The 14277-nt window shown below is 37.2% G+C and overlaps 1 pseudogene; it reads right to left on the reverse strand.

Moving 5' to 3' along the window:
* Positions 1–512: 512 nt before the first annotated feature.
* LOC127108854 (uncharacterized) lies at positions 513–612 on the reverse strand (annotated as a pseudogene).
* Between the last annotated feature and the right edge of the window lie 13665 nt (positions 613–14277).

The raw sequence follows: 14277 nt of genomic DNA on the forward strand, positions 1-14277 counted from the left end.
ACGAAACAACGACGTTGAACGATATCTCCGATTATTACGACGAATTCGGGAGTATCGTGCTAGAAACAATCTTCCTCCAATCGAAATTCCTGATCTCAAAAATCTCCGTCCTTTAACGATACCAGCGATGGCCGAACCAGCTCGTGATCTTCGAGATTACGCTGCTCCATCGCAGGATGAGCCGCATTCGAGTATTGCTCCACCCGCAATCGAAGCGAACAACTTCGAACTTAAACCTTCGCTGTTGCAGGCAGTGCAACATAATCAATTTTCTGGAAATCCTACCGAGGATCCAAACCTTCATTTATCCGTATTTGTCCAATATGCTGACACTGTTAAAGCTAATGGTGTCACTTCAGAGGCAATTCGACTTCGTCTCTTTCCTTTCTCGTTAAGAGATAAAGCTAGAAGATGGCTTCAGTCTCTTCCTTCCAACTCAGTCACCACATGGAATGAGTTGAAGAAAGTCTTTCTTGCCCGATATTTTCCTCCAAGCAAAACGGCTATGTTGAGGGCCCAGATAAATGGATTTAAGCAAAAAGATAACGAATCTCTTTTCGAAGCATGGGAAAGTTACAAGGACATGATGAGACTTTGTCCATACCATGGTTTAGAGGACTGGTTAGTAATTCACACCTTCTACAATGGTCTCTTGTACAACACAAGGTTAACAATAGACGCCGCCACCGGTGGTACGCTTATGGATAAACCTTACACCGACGCTTATCAACTTATCGAGAGCATGGCCCAAAATCATTATCAGTGGGGAAGCGACCGAACAATGGTAGAAAAACCTCAAACAAAAGGGGGCATGTACGAGATAAGTAGCCTTGATCATGTTAATGCAAAAGTGGATGCTCTTGCCCAAAAAATTGAAAGTTTAAACGTATCACCTCCAGCCACCGTGGTTGCCGTAACTCAAAATTGCGAGGTCTGTGGAATTCAAGGTCACACTCTTACAGATTGTCAACTCCTAATAGGAATTCAAACAGAGCAGGTGAACTATGCTCAAGGTAATCCTTACTCGCATACCTATAACTCAAACTGGAAGAACCATCCTAATTTCTCATATAAAAGTAACAACGCTTTATACGCACCAGGTCAAGCTCCCAGTCAAGCTCCAGCTGTACCACCTGAATATCAAAAGCCGACCCCATCTACACCTAACAATAACATTCCTAGGAAATCCAACTTGGAAATCATGATGGAGAACTTCATAGCTTCTCAACAGCAAACCAATAAAGAGTTCTTAAACCAGAATGTACACACTAGCGAACAGATTAAACAACTAGCAAGTAAAGTAGATGCCCTGGCTACCCATAACAAAATGCTTGAAACACAAATCTCGCAAGTAGCTCAACAACAAGCGCCTACTGCTGCCCCAACTGGTACATTTCCTGGACAGCCCCAACCTAACCTGAAAGGCCACGGTCATGCAATTATATTACGAAGTGGTACAGAGGTAGAAGGACCATCCGATCCAAGGATTGAGAGCAAAACCTCTAAAAAGTCAACTGAGGAAGAAGGTAAACCTAAAGAACAAGAAGAGTGTAATAAGGAAACCGTAGAAAAAAAAGAACCTTATGTACCTCCACCGCCTTACAAACCACTTATCCCTTATCCTCAAAGGCTAATTAAAACCAAAGACGCGGGCCAATTTAAAAAATTTGTTGACTTACTGAAACAATTAAACGTCACAATTCCTTTTACAGAAGCTATTACACAAATGCCTTCATATGCTAAGTTCTTAAAAGAAATTTTATCTAATAAAAGGAAACTTGAAGATAACGAAACCGTTACACTCACTGCTGAGTGTAGCGCAATAATCCAAAATATGCCTCCTAAACTTAAAGATCCTGGTAGTTTTTCTATACCCTGTCATATAGGAAAATTTGTCATAGACAAAGCTTTATGCGATTTAGGAGCCGGTATCAGTGTTATGCCCTTGTCCATATGCAAGAAACTTGAAATGGGAGAATTAAGACCAACTAAAATGTCTGTGCAATTAGCAGATCGTTCCGTTAGATATCCCGTAGGAATTCTTGAAAACGTTCCCGTGCGCATAGGTCAATTCTACATTCCCACCGATTTTATAATTATGGACATAAGAGAAGATGAAGTTACCCCCATTATATTGGGTAGACCCTTCTTAGCAACTGCCGGTGCTATCATAGACGTAAAACGAGGACGACTCACTTTCGAAGTAGGAGAAGAGAAAATTGAGTTTATTCTTTCCCAATTTTTGAAAGCACCTGCAATAGAAGACACACGTTACTTCATGGATATCATCGATGAATGCATAAAAGAAACAGAATTCGAAAATGACGATTTGTCCGACTATCGTGTAGAAGACAGACTGAACCAATGTTTAGCAATAACATCAGATCCTACGCAATGCTTTAAGAAACCCACCCTCGACCTGAAAACACTTCCCAAAAATCTGAGATATGAATTCCTAGACTTAGAACTTTAACGACCAGTAATAGTGAATGCAGACCTAGGAAAACTTGAAACCGAAAAACTCCTACATATCTTAAGAAAATATCCAACCGCACTAGGATACAACATCACCGATCTTAAAGGGATAAGTCCTTCTATTTGTATGCACCGCATCATGCTAGAAGAAGACTGTAAGACTTCTAGGGAACATCAGAGGAGACTAAACCCGATCATGAGTGAGGTAGTGAAGAAGGAAGTAACAAAGTTATTAGAGGCAGGTATCATATATCCTATATCCGATAGCAAATGGGTTAGTCCTGTACACGTAGTACCAAAGAAAGGAGGTATAACAGTGATCGAAAATGAAAAAGGAGAAACTATAACCAAACGAATTGAATCGGGATGGAGAATGCGCATTGATTATAGAAAGCTAAACAAAGCAACCCGAAAAGATCATTTTCCTTTACCATTCATAGACCAGATGTTAGAACGTCTAGCCAAGCATTCTCATTTCTACTATCTGGACGGTTACTCAGGGTTCTTTCAAATACCGATTCATCCTGATGACCAAGAAAAGACAACGTTCACATGTCCTTTTGGTACCTTCGCTTATCGACGAATGCCGTTTGGCTTGTGCAATGCTCCTGCAACTTTCCAAAGGTGCATGATGGTAATATTCGTCAATTTTCTCGAAAACATCATGGAAGTCTTTATGGATGACTTTTCCGTATGCGGGCAAAGTTTCGAAGAATGTCTTGAAAACCTAGAAAGAGTTCTAGAACGATGTGTAAAAGTAAACCTAGTACTTAATTGGGAAAAATGTCACTTTATGGTACAAGAAGGAATTGTTTTAGGACAAATCATATCAAATAGAGGAATTGAAGTAGACAAAGCCAAAATAGAAGTAATCGAAAACCTTCAACCTCCGAAAACTGTAAGGGAAATACGAAGCTTCTTAGGACATGCCGGTTTTTACCGACGATTCATTAAAGATTTCTCTAAAATAACTAAACCTTTAACCGAATTATTAATGAAAGACGCTGAATTCATCTTCGACAATAAATGTTTAGAAGCATTTCAAACACTTAAACAAGCATTGATCTCCGCACCCATAATGCAGACCCCGGATTGGAATGAACCTTTCGAAATAATGTGTGACGCAAGTGACTACGCCGTAGGAGCTGTTTTAGGACAACGAAAGGATAAAAAACTTCACGTCATATATTATGTGAGTAGAACTCTAGATGAAGCGCAAATGAACTACGCCACGACCGAGAAAGAACTTTTAGCAGTAGTATTTGCACTAGATAAATTTCGTTCCTACTTGGTCGGAGCTAAAATAATCGTTTACACTGATCACGCTGCCATTAAGTACCTCTTAACAAAAAAGGACGCTAAACCTAGACTCCTAAGGTGGATCTTGTTACTACAAGAATTTGATTTGGAAATCAAAGATAAAAAAGGAATAGAAAATGTAGTAGTAGATCACCTCTCTAGACTTGAAAACCTGGAACCGGAAAGAACATCGATCAACGATGATTTCTCGTACGATAAACTTAGAGCTAATTTGGAAGAAAATAGAGCTGACAAACAGGTAGAAACCACCTTGGCTGTATGCGTTACACCATGGTACGCTGATTTTGTCAATTATTTAGCCACCGGAGTGGTTCCACTTGATTTATCCTACCAACAAATGAAACGATTCTTCCATGACATAAAACATTATTACTGGGACGACCCTTTACTTTTCCAAAGAGGCTCCGATGGTATTTTCCGTCGCTGTATACCTGAAGAAGAGGTAGAAAGTATAATCCAACATTGTCATTCCACTCCTTATGGTGGACATGCAAGTACATCCAAAACCTGCTCTAAAATCCTACAAGCCGGTCTTTATTGGCCAAACATATGGAAAGATGTACATACCGCTGTCAAGAAATGCGATAGGTGTCAACACACAGGAAACATATCTAGACGTGACGAAATGCCACAAAAAGGCATTTTGGAAGTAGAAATTTTCGATGTGTGGGGAATAGATTTCATGGGACCTTTTCCACCTTCTTTTGGTAACAAGTACATACTCGTAGCGGTTGACTACGTATCAAAATGGATTGAGGCTATAGCTTCTCCAAAAAACGACACGCGAGTAGTAATTAAACTCTTTAAGAATATAATCTTTCCAAGATTTGGTGTCCCAAGAATAGTCATCAGTGACGGTGGATCTCATTTCATATCTAAAATACTCGAAAAATTATTGTTTAAGTATGGTGTAAAACATCGAGTAGCAACACCTTACCATCCTCAAACTAGTGGACAAGTGGAAGTGTCTAATAGAGAAATTAAACAGATATTGGAAAAAACTGTCGCTACATCGAGGAAAGACTGGTCATCAAAATTACCCGAAGCTTTATGGGCATATCGAACCGCTTACAAAACTCCCATAGGAACAACCCCATTTAAGCTTATTTATGGTAAATCGTGTCACCTCCCAGTGGAGTTAGAACATAAGGCCTATTGGGCTATTAAAAATTTAAATTTAAACTATAAGGCCGCCGGGCAAAAGCGAATTCTAGATATAAACGAATTAGAGGAACTTAGACAAGATGCATACGAAAATGCCAAAATCTACAAGGAAAGAACGAAAAAATGGCATGATAAACGTATATCAAGGAAAACTTTCAAACAAGGCGATATAGTCCTATTGTTTAACTCTAGACTTAAGTTATTCCCAGGAAAACTACGCTCTAGGTGGTCAGGCCCTTTCAAAGTCACTAATGTCTTTTCTAGTGAGGCTGTAGAAATTAAAGGAAAATCTATTGAATCATTTATCGTAAACGGGCAGCGTCTAAAACATTATCATTCTGCTGAAAACAATGAAGACTCGCAAGTCCTGCACTTAGACGTATTGTCTCCAAAATTAATAGATTAACATTTAATAGTTTTCTGTCGAGCTTGCGACATTAAACAAAGCGCTTCGTGGGAGACAACCCACAAATTTTTATTTTTCTTTGATTATTCTTTTGATTTTATGCAGTTTTCATTCTTCATTTTCTTTATTTTATTAAATTTTTCTTCTTTTCTTCTTTCGGCATCTGGCCAAATCCTGACTAAAATTCTTGTTTTTCTTTTCTTTAGTTAACACTAACCTGATGGCACATATTGATCACATGGGTATCAATTTCCGAGGGAGAGCCCAGAGACAAAAATTTGAAGAACTTGCTGAGAGAAAGAGAGATGCACCCAAATTTTTATGCTGATGATTGTGCAATGACCGTACTTGGGCTAAGAGATAGTGTCCTATATCTGCTGAGTCAAATAGGGTGGGAAACCACTCCTATTCGGAGACAATTTGTTACTTACCGGAGGCTAACTCTAGAATTCCTTAGCTCCCTGATTTATTTACCGAACCATGGAAAAGGAATAAACCAAGGTTTCATTCAATTCAGGATGTTCAATATGGAGTATCAGTATAACATTAGAGAATTTACTAACCTCTTAGGGTTCCCTACTTCTTTTGACACATTCACCATGAACCAAGAGGAACTCTTTGAATATCGAGAGCTTGAGCATTTTTGGGGAAGTTTGACGGGAAATGACGAACCTGAGGAACATGAGTTTCTTTCTGGAAACATACATAACCCAACCTTTCGTTATTTCCACAAGATCCTAGCACACACTCTTTTTGGGAAAAGATCAAACACTACCACAGTATCACGTGATGAACTTTTCATAATATTTTGTGCTTCCCAGAATCGTCCAGTGAATGGTGCCACTTATATGTTGGCGAGTTTTGACCTCCTTATTCAAGATGACCGTGCACCGATTCAAATGGGGGGATTGATAACTATGATTGCTAATGCTATTGGATTGCGCCAACCCATGCTTGATTTGAACCCTTTTTGTGGTATTCAGCCTATGAATATACTTTTCCTTTTCAACACTATGTTTATAGGAAACATTGGACCTTAAGAGTTTGAACTATTAATTAACAACCAAGCTTTTTACCTATTCACCATGCCTAGCCCGATGACTAGTGTCCATAACCGAAATAATTGGCTCTACAACCTGGATGGAATGCCTTCTCCTGTTAGATCTGTTGAAACCATCCAAGATTATGAGATTCTTGATAACCAAATTCCTAATGCTGAGTCTGATCCGCAGACACCAACTGGTTACCATGATGCTGCCTCTCCACCTCATCATACCCTGTCCGCAGAATCGGCAGTACCTGATCTTAGACATCATATGCCCGGAACTGATTATAATACCGCTATTCAAGCTTTGATGTCAGAACAAGATGCCATTAGAGAAGAGTTAACTATGATGGGACATGAATTTATGGAATACATGAGAAGAATGACAAATCAATTTCACGAGTTGCTACACCGTGTCAATTCCTTTGCTCCTCCGACGAGAGATTCTACCAGTGGCTAGAAGAATTGCAGTTAACTAGTTTTAGTCTTAGGAAATTTATAGTTTCGTTTGACAATATTTTTAATCTTAGGATTTATTTTTCGCATGTTTTATTTTATCTTCAGTCAAATATTACATTATGTTTATTTTTATGAAGCTACTGGGATTATTGGTTAAATTAAATTTCATTTTGATTTATGCACTGTCTAAAATTACCAATGATGATATATATTGTATGCTACTACTTACATGGCTTATTAGAGAAAAAAATATATATATTTTATGGTATAGTAAAGTAGCATTCATGGAAATTCAAAAATAAAAAAATAAAAAAAAATAATAAAACAAAACACGCATGCTGTCACAAACGTTTTGACCGTTGCACGATCAGAGGCGTGACGAGCGTAACGCATGCTGTCACGGTTGCCACACCCCCATGACGCCCGTCACGCATGCTCTCACGAGTGTGACAACTTGCTTTCTCGTAAATGTTGTTGACCGTTATGACAAGACCGTTACTCCCCTTTTCAATTCACCTTTATTCTATTCATCTCACCTCTTTATCCCCATTAATTTTTTCTCACCCACTTCTCTTCCCAATTTCAAAACTCTTCCTATAAATACCTTCACTACATTTCTTCTTACACCACATCATTCCAAAAACCATTCTATACAAAAAAAATTCATCCTCTTTTCCTTTCTCCTTCTTTCTACCTACCAATCAAAATGGCGGAGAACCAACATCAAATGCAATTTGGAAATATTATTTTCCGATCTGAAGATAGTAACTATCAACGGGAGCAGTTTGCTCGTTTCCAGCAACGCGGTGTCACATCGACCAGGTACCCAGATTTCAATTGCTTACAAGAATTAGGATTACATCAAGGTGTGCAATGGCTGCTTAGGCTATCCGATTTAACTTTTCTGTGCATACAAAATCACCCAACATACCCATCACTCACCTTGGAGTTTTTAAGCTCTTATTCATACACCACTCCAACCGGTGAGGACGAGTACTTAACCGGTGTCGCAAAATTTCGTATGTTCAACACTGAGTACGCACTATCTCAAGAACAGTTGAGTGCCATGCTACATTTTCCTGAAAGAGACGACGTCCACCCAAGAATCCCTCCAAACTCAGAGTGGAACACGGTCGCATTCGAACTTTTTGGAAAAATATCCGGTGTGGTAACCACCAATTAGGATGCATTACTTGCTTCACACATACACAACCCCACTATCCGGTATTTTATCCGTATTTTGCAAAACACCATCTTTGGAAGATCCAACAACAGCAAAGTTAACGCGAAAGAATTATTCTTCCTACACTGCATCTTTTTAGCAGATACAAAGGTAAACGCCACCTCTTTCTTACTTCACCATATCCGTACCCTTTGTGCTCGAGGAAATCAACCTTTTGTGATTGGAGGATTAATAACCACCATCGCACTCAGTTTAAATTTAGGGGACCGACTTCAGAATTTGCAATCTTTGCCACCCCTGTTTATGGATATCAGCTATTGTCGCTCATGCCGCTTAATCAAAAATAGGGTAGGCGGGAATTATTATCTTATGGTGAATAACCAAGAAATCCCAAGCGTCGTTATGCCCAACATTGCACTCACCGATGTTACTAACCCCAACAGATTCATCTACGATTTGAATGCTCCCGAACCTACCATGCCTACACAAGCAAACCCGCCCCCAGACGAGTTTGATGAAATGGAGCAAGGTGATCAAGGTCCTGAACAACATTCGGTCCCACATAATCCTTCCGATAATGTAGCTGGTCCATCCTCCCGTCGTCGTCGAAGAAGAAGGCCTGCAACAAATGATGACATCATGGATGCTATTGAACATCAAGTCCAACGGCTTGATGCCATGCATGCGCAGAATAACGAAGTAATGCAACTGATGCGCCAGATGCAACAACAACAACAAGAGAGGAATGCAATAACCGACCAGAGGTTCACTGACTTGCTTAACAGGTTTGATGACTTGGCAGTACGTGAACGATCACCGGGTCTGAGAACAAGAGGACGCAGGCAGAATTGAGTTTGGGTTCCATTTTTTTCCTTTTCTTTCGTTTTTTTTTAAACATTGGGGACAATGTTTTATTTATGTGTAGGGGGGAAAACTTCCTTTCAGTCATGTTTATTTCCCTTTCAAGTATTTTATTTCCCTTTCAAGTATGTTATTTCCCTTTCAATAATAATAATAATAATAAAAAAAAAAAATTCTTAAGTCAAGTCCCTAGTGTGAAAATTTTTATTATCTATTCTCCTCAATTTTCTTGAGCCATAACAAAATTCAACACACTCAACAAGTATAAAGGTTGCTTATTTTATAAAACTTGAGTGAAATTAAGACAAAATTATTACCGCCCCAAACACTCTAAAAACCTTAGCATGTGAGATCAGTCTAAGTACCTATTATACCAATTCCTTGAACTTTTAGTTCTATAGTAACCCCGAGTAGTTTATACGAGAAGTCGGCACCATCTTAATAGCAAACTACGTGGAGAGCCGATGAATACAAGTGAATGATTCCCAAAACAACATATTAAAAATCAGGAAATGCACTAATTAAGTTAGGTGATCCTTACCCGATCATTTAATCCAAAGGTTGCGGACCCTACAAAAGCATAGTATGAATGATCCATTGTGAGTTGGTTCAGCGGTTTCTGGTGCTGAACTTGGTAGGGCGGACCACGGTCCGATCCCCCACAATTTGCAATAGACTAAATAAAGAAGTTATCCAACTTATGTACCAGAACTTCTAACTAAAAGGGGATCAGAATCGCTAACCGGTTACTCCACTATGTGCGCGAAAAGATAAAGGGCTTAATGTGATTTCGCTCGAATGAAAACGGGTGAAATAAGAGCAAAAGAACTAGGCTGAGCTATAATAGCATGACTCGAACTGGTTTGCATAAGGTGGGGTTATCTAGTGTTGTTACGGTAGTTTTTGATGTTAAGATTAAACTCAGGTTATTTCTAAACGAGATTTATTTGCAACCTATTACGAATTGATGCGTGTTTGGAAATTTCATCTTGCTTGAGGACAAGCAAAAGTCTAAGTGTGGGGGAGTTTGATAACATGAAACTATATCACATTTTTAGACTTGATTTAATTAAATTATATCGTTATTTGATTCAATTTATTTTATATTATTCGATATTACTCGGTATTTTCTTATTATTTATTTCAGGTATCATTATTTAAAGCACGTGTGAAAAAGAAAGAAGAGGGGTGCAAAAAGAGGATTTTCTAGGAAAAGCAGCAAGCTGAAGCACCAAAGCCCAGCCCACGTTTGGAACAAAGGAAATGGCTGTCACGACCGCCACGAGCACATGCCGAGCGCCACGCCCTAAAACCTAGTGTTACGACCGTAACACATAGTGTGACGGACGTCACACATTCCATCCTATATTTTAGGCTTTACGTGCGTAACGGAGTGGACGGTTTCCCCTAAATCCTCTCCTGCACTCGTAGACGTTTTGAATGACACTGAAGACCCATTCTAGGAAACGGTTATTTTGAGAGGTGAATATAAATAGACCTCACAAAAGCCAATTGAAGCTCTCTCTTCTACGTACAATTTTTCCAGCAATATTTTTCCAGCATTATTTTTCCAGCACTCTAAATTTTCAAGCAATTTATTTTCTTTTCTTTTCTAGTTTAATTTCCGAAGCATACAATTTATTTTCTCACGATAGTTTCTACACCGGAAATTATTGTGTAATTTTTACTAGATCTAACCTTACGTTAGATCATAGTATTTTATTTCCTTGTTTTTACTTCCCTATCTGATCGAGAATTATGAAGAACAAATCCAACCGACTTGTGGTGGAGTGTTCGAGCACCGAAGCGTAGGAGATAAAATCCAGATTTCTAGTATTTTTCCAGGTTCATTAATTAATTAATTTATCGTTTTAATTTACATATGCTTTGTTCCGCTGTTTATATATATTGTTTGTTTGATATGACCGTATTTATACATGATTATTGTTTATGCATGTTTATCATGTCTGGCTAATTAATTTAGATATCGGTATGTAAAGTAAGCGGAATAAAGGAATCAAAATTGAGTTGGTTTAAATTTATTTCAGAATAAAGTCACTCTTTTTCTGGTCTCAATTTACAAAGTTAATACCAAGGTTTTTGTACGAGAGTAAAAGACATAAAGAAGTTAAGATCAATAGAACGACGGTTTGAGTTTTTAACTAGACAGTGTAAATTGAACATTAACTTTAAATCAGGGCGAAAGCAATTTTTAAGGTTAATTAAATTCTAATCATTTTCAAAAATTATTTTTAAAAGTTAAATGTGAGGACGAGAGTTAAGCATTTAAGTTTAATCATATAATCTAAGTCAACAGAGCGAGAGTTTGAGACGAGGGCGTTTAAACGGTTAGCATTTTCTCAAAAGGAGTTTCTATAGATTCTATTATTTTCAAAAGTGATTTTATATTTAACCAAATAGTGAGAGCGTACGTTAAAATATAAAGTCATAGTCTAATTCAACAGAGCAAGAGTTTGAGGAAAAGACTTTTAATTAATAGTGTCTACTGAAAAGACTTATTTTAAAATTAAGAAAAAGACCAACGAAGATTTGATTCCCTAATTACGACGAACTACATACTGATATCCATGTTATTTGATATTTTATCTAGATCCAAATTTAGTTTTGTTTTTCCCCCTAATCATTAAAGTATCATCCGCCTTAGCTTTACGCAGTAACCCTATAAAAACGGTAGATCGATTCATTAAGTCCCTGTGGGATCGATATCTTTTAAAACTACGCGATTAGACTGTGCACTTGCAGTTAGTACCCCGATAGACTCATAAAGTCGCGATCAATCTTCAATCTCTACCATAACTTCTTGAGCACTAGAAGATGAAGTATCCAACATGAGTTCCATCTAATGAGAACCACACCTCTCCTCTTCGAGCAAGCCCTCACGTTTTTCTATGCGGCCAACCAATGTTGTAGTAGATCTGCTACTACAAATAATATATTTCATGACAAATCTTTCACCTCACCCAACAAAAAACCGATGTATAATGTCAAGGCGCGCCATGATTTATTTTGTTTTTAAAATAAATACCACGTATTCCCTCGGTTTCTAAATATAACCGAGGGAAAAAATAATTCATGACATACTTCAAATCCCAACAAATGTAGTTTATGTTTTTATGTCTTTAAAAGTGGTCCTTTTCTTTTTATTCTTATTTTTTGAATTAATGATCTATTCCTTCAATTTTATTTAGTAACCGAGGGATTAGATAATTAGATTTTACTATAAAAGCACTTGTTAATCACATTTTACCCTAAACCTAACTCATATGTAGCCGCTTCAAACTTGTACGCATCATTCTTTGGGATAGACTGCAAGACAGAAAAATCTTCAATGTTCTTCTATCTTGAACAAAACATTTTTCTTCTCTTACAATCTATCTCACATAATGGTGGTTAAGTTGTTGTCATATTTTTGGAATAACCTTCCTATGTTGTCAATCAAAGTAAACACTTCATAATTTATTGATTTCTCGGTTGACAATATTGAGAAATTTATTTCTAAACATTTTCCATAAAAACATTTGCTTAAGATGATAAAATCTCTGAACAGATCTCTGGGATGGATTGCAAGTGCATAAAAAAAAATCTCATGGTTGGAACAAATAACTTATCAGAAATTAGATGCACGCAATCCATTGAACTTGAAAATAATGTGCACAAAGGGTATACAACAAAATTTGGATAACAACAAAGATTTGTTGTTCTCCAAGAATAACTTGAAAATATTTGTTGTTCTCCAAGAATCCATTGATAAAACCTAGATTTGTTTAAACAATGTATTTTAATATTTTGCGTAAACAATGTAGTTTTTTTTAATAATTTTTTTTATTCCCTCGGTTTCTTACAGAAATCGAGAGGTATGTGGCGTTTGGGATAAAACATATTTTATTGTATTTTTTATTTTAAAAAAAATACATTTTACCTTGGTTTTGAGTAATAACTCAAGGGAAATATAAGCGTGTTTAATGAGTTTCTTCATCGTTCTTAAACAAATATTTTCCGTCCATTTAATGAGTATCAACGCTTAAGACATTGTCGTTAGTGATTCGCATGAAACCTAAAAGACATTATAAAAGCATTATGCATATTAAAAATTGATAACGAAACATTTGACATGAAAACTTTGAAACTTAAAGAAGCTTGAAAAAGTTCTTTATGATGGATTGCAAGAGTAGAAAATCATTTGAGTTCAAGGTTTATGTTCCAAAATAAGCATATAGCTAAATATTTATTTTAATCATCAAACCCTTTTTTATTTTATATTCAAAACAAATTCATGAAATATCCAATATTTGATCTTCCCCGAGATTCAATGAAACGAGGATGTAGCATTTATTCTTCCCTAAGATATCCATCATTAGTTCTTCACCGACACTAATGATGATGAATCAGATTTAAAATTTGTTATATATTTTTACTTTAATATTATGTGCAAACAATGTAATATTATGTGTAAATAATGTAGTTTGTAAACAAATTAATTTATTAATACTTTGTGTAAACAATGTAGTGAGTATTTTTAAAAAAAAATTATCTTTCTCCTCGGTTTTGGCAATAAATCGAGAGGTATGTGGTGCTAGTTTTAAAAAACGATTATTAGGAATCACACCAATGTCAATTTCAACTATCCCCTTGGCTATTCTAAAAATGAGGGGTATCGTGGAGATTATTTATGACGCTCTTTGTTACCTCGCCTCTATAACCGAGGTTAAATCAACTTCACGTTCAAGGTTCAATTTTTTGTAGTAGTGATCCATGCAGATTCACTTCCTCTAGAAAATGGGACACTTGATTCAGATGACTGCACAATCCGGAGTAATCCCTCTCAAACTTGCATCTTTTGCCTCGGTGAGAGTATCGCGAGCCTTCAAATCCTAGACCTTTTGAGAAGAAGAGGTTGGGATTCAAAAGTTCCTCCTACCCGGCCGCAAGTTAGGTCATGAGTGAAGCCGCCCGCAACAACTGGAAGGCCCACATTGTTAACAAGCTAGACACTCCAATTTTGGACAGCTGGCAAACATGAGAATAGCCTTTGGAAGACACACAATCCACTATCTTTGTTGAAGTTTGGGAAAACTGAATGACTAGCACAACAAGTAAAGGGAAGGAATGTTCCCTACACTTACAGTCGAATGGATAGTAGGGTTAGATATATGATGCTTCAACTTTTTAACATGACTCCACTTTGAGCATTCCCACCGTTACTCTGCCTGAAGAAGGAAAAGTTCATTTGGCAGCCAGAACATCAAATGGTTTTTGACGAAATAAAGGAGTACTTGATGAAGCCTCTGATTTTGTCCCCTCCGGTTAGAAATAGGTGCATGAGTATCGTAACTCAAAAAATGA

Source organism: Lathyrus oleraceus, chromosome 7, assembly GCF_024323335.1.
Source record: "Lathyrus oleraceus cultivar Zhongwan6 chromosome 7, CAAS_Psat_ZW6_1.0, whole genome shotgun sequence".
Taxonomy (NCBI): Eukaryota; Viridiplantae; Streptophyta; class Magnoliopsida; order Fabales; family Fabaceae; genus Lathyrus; species Lathyrus oleraceus.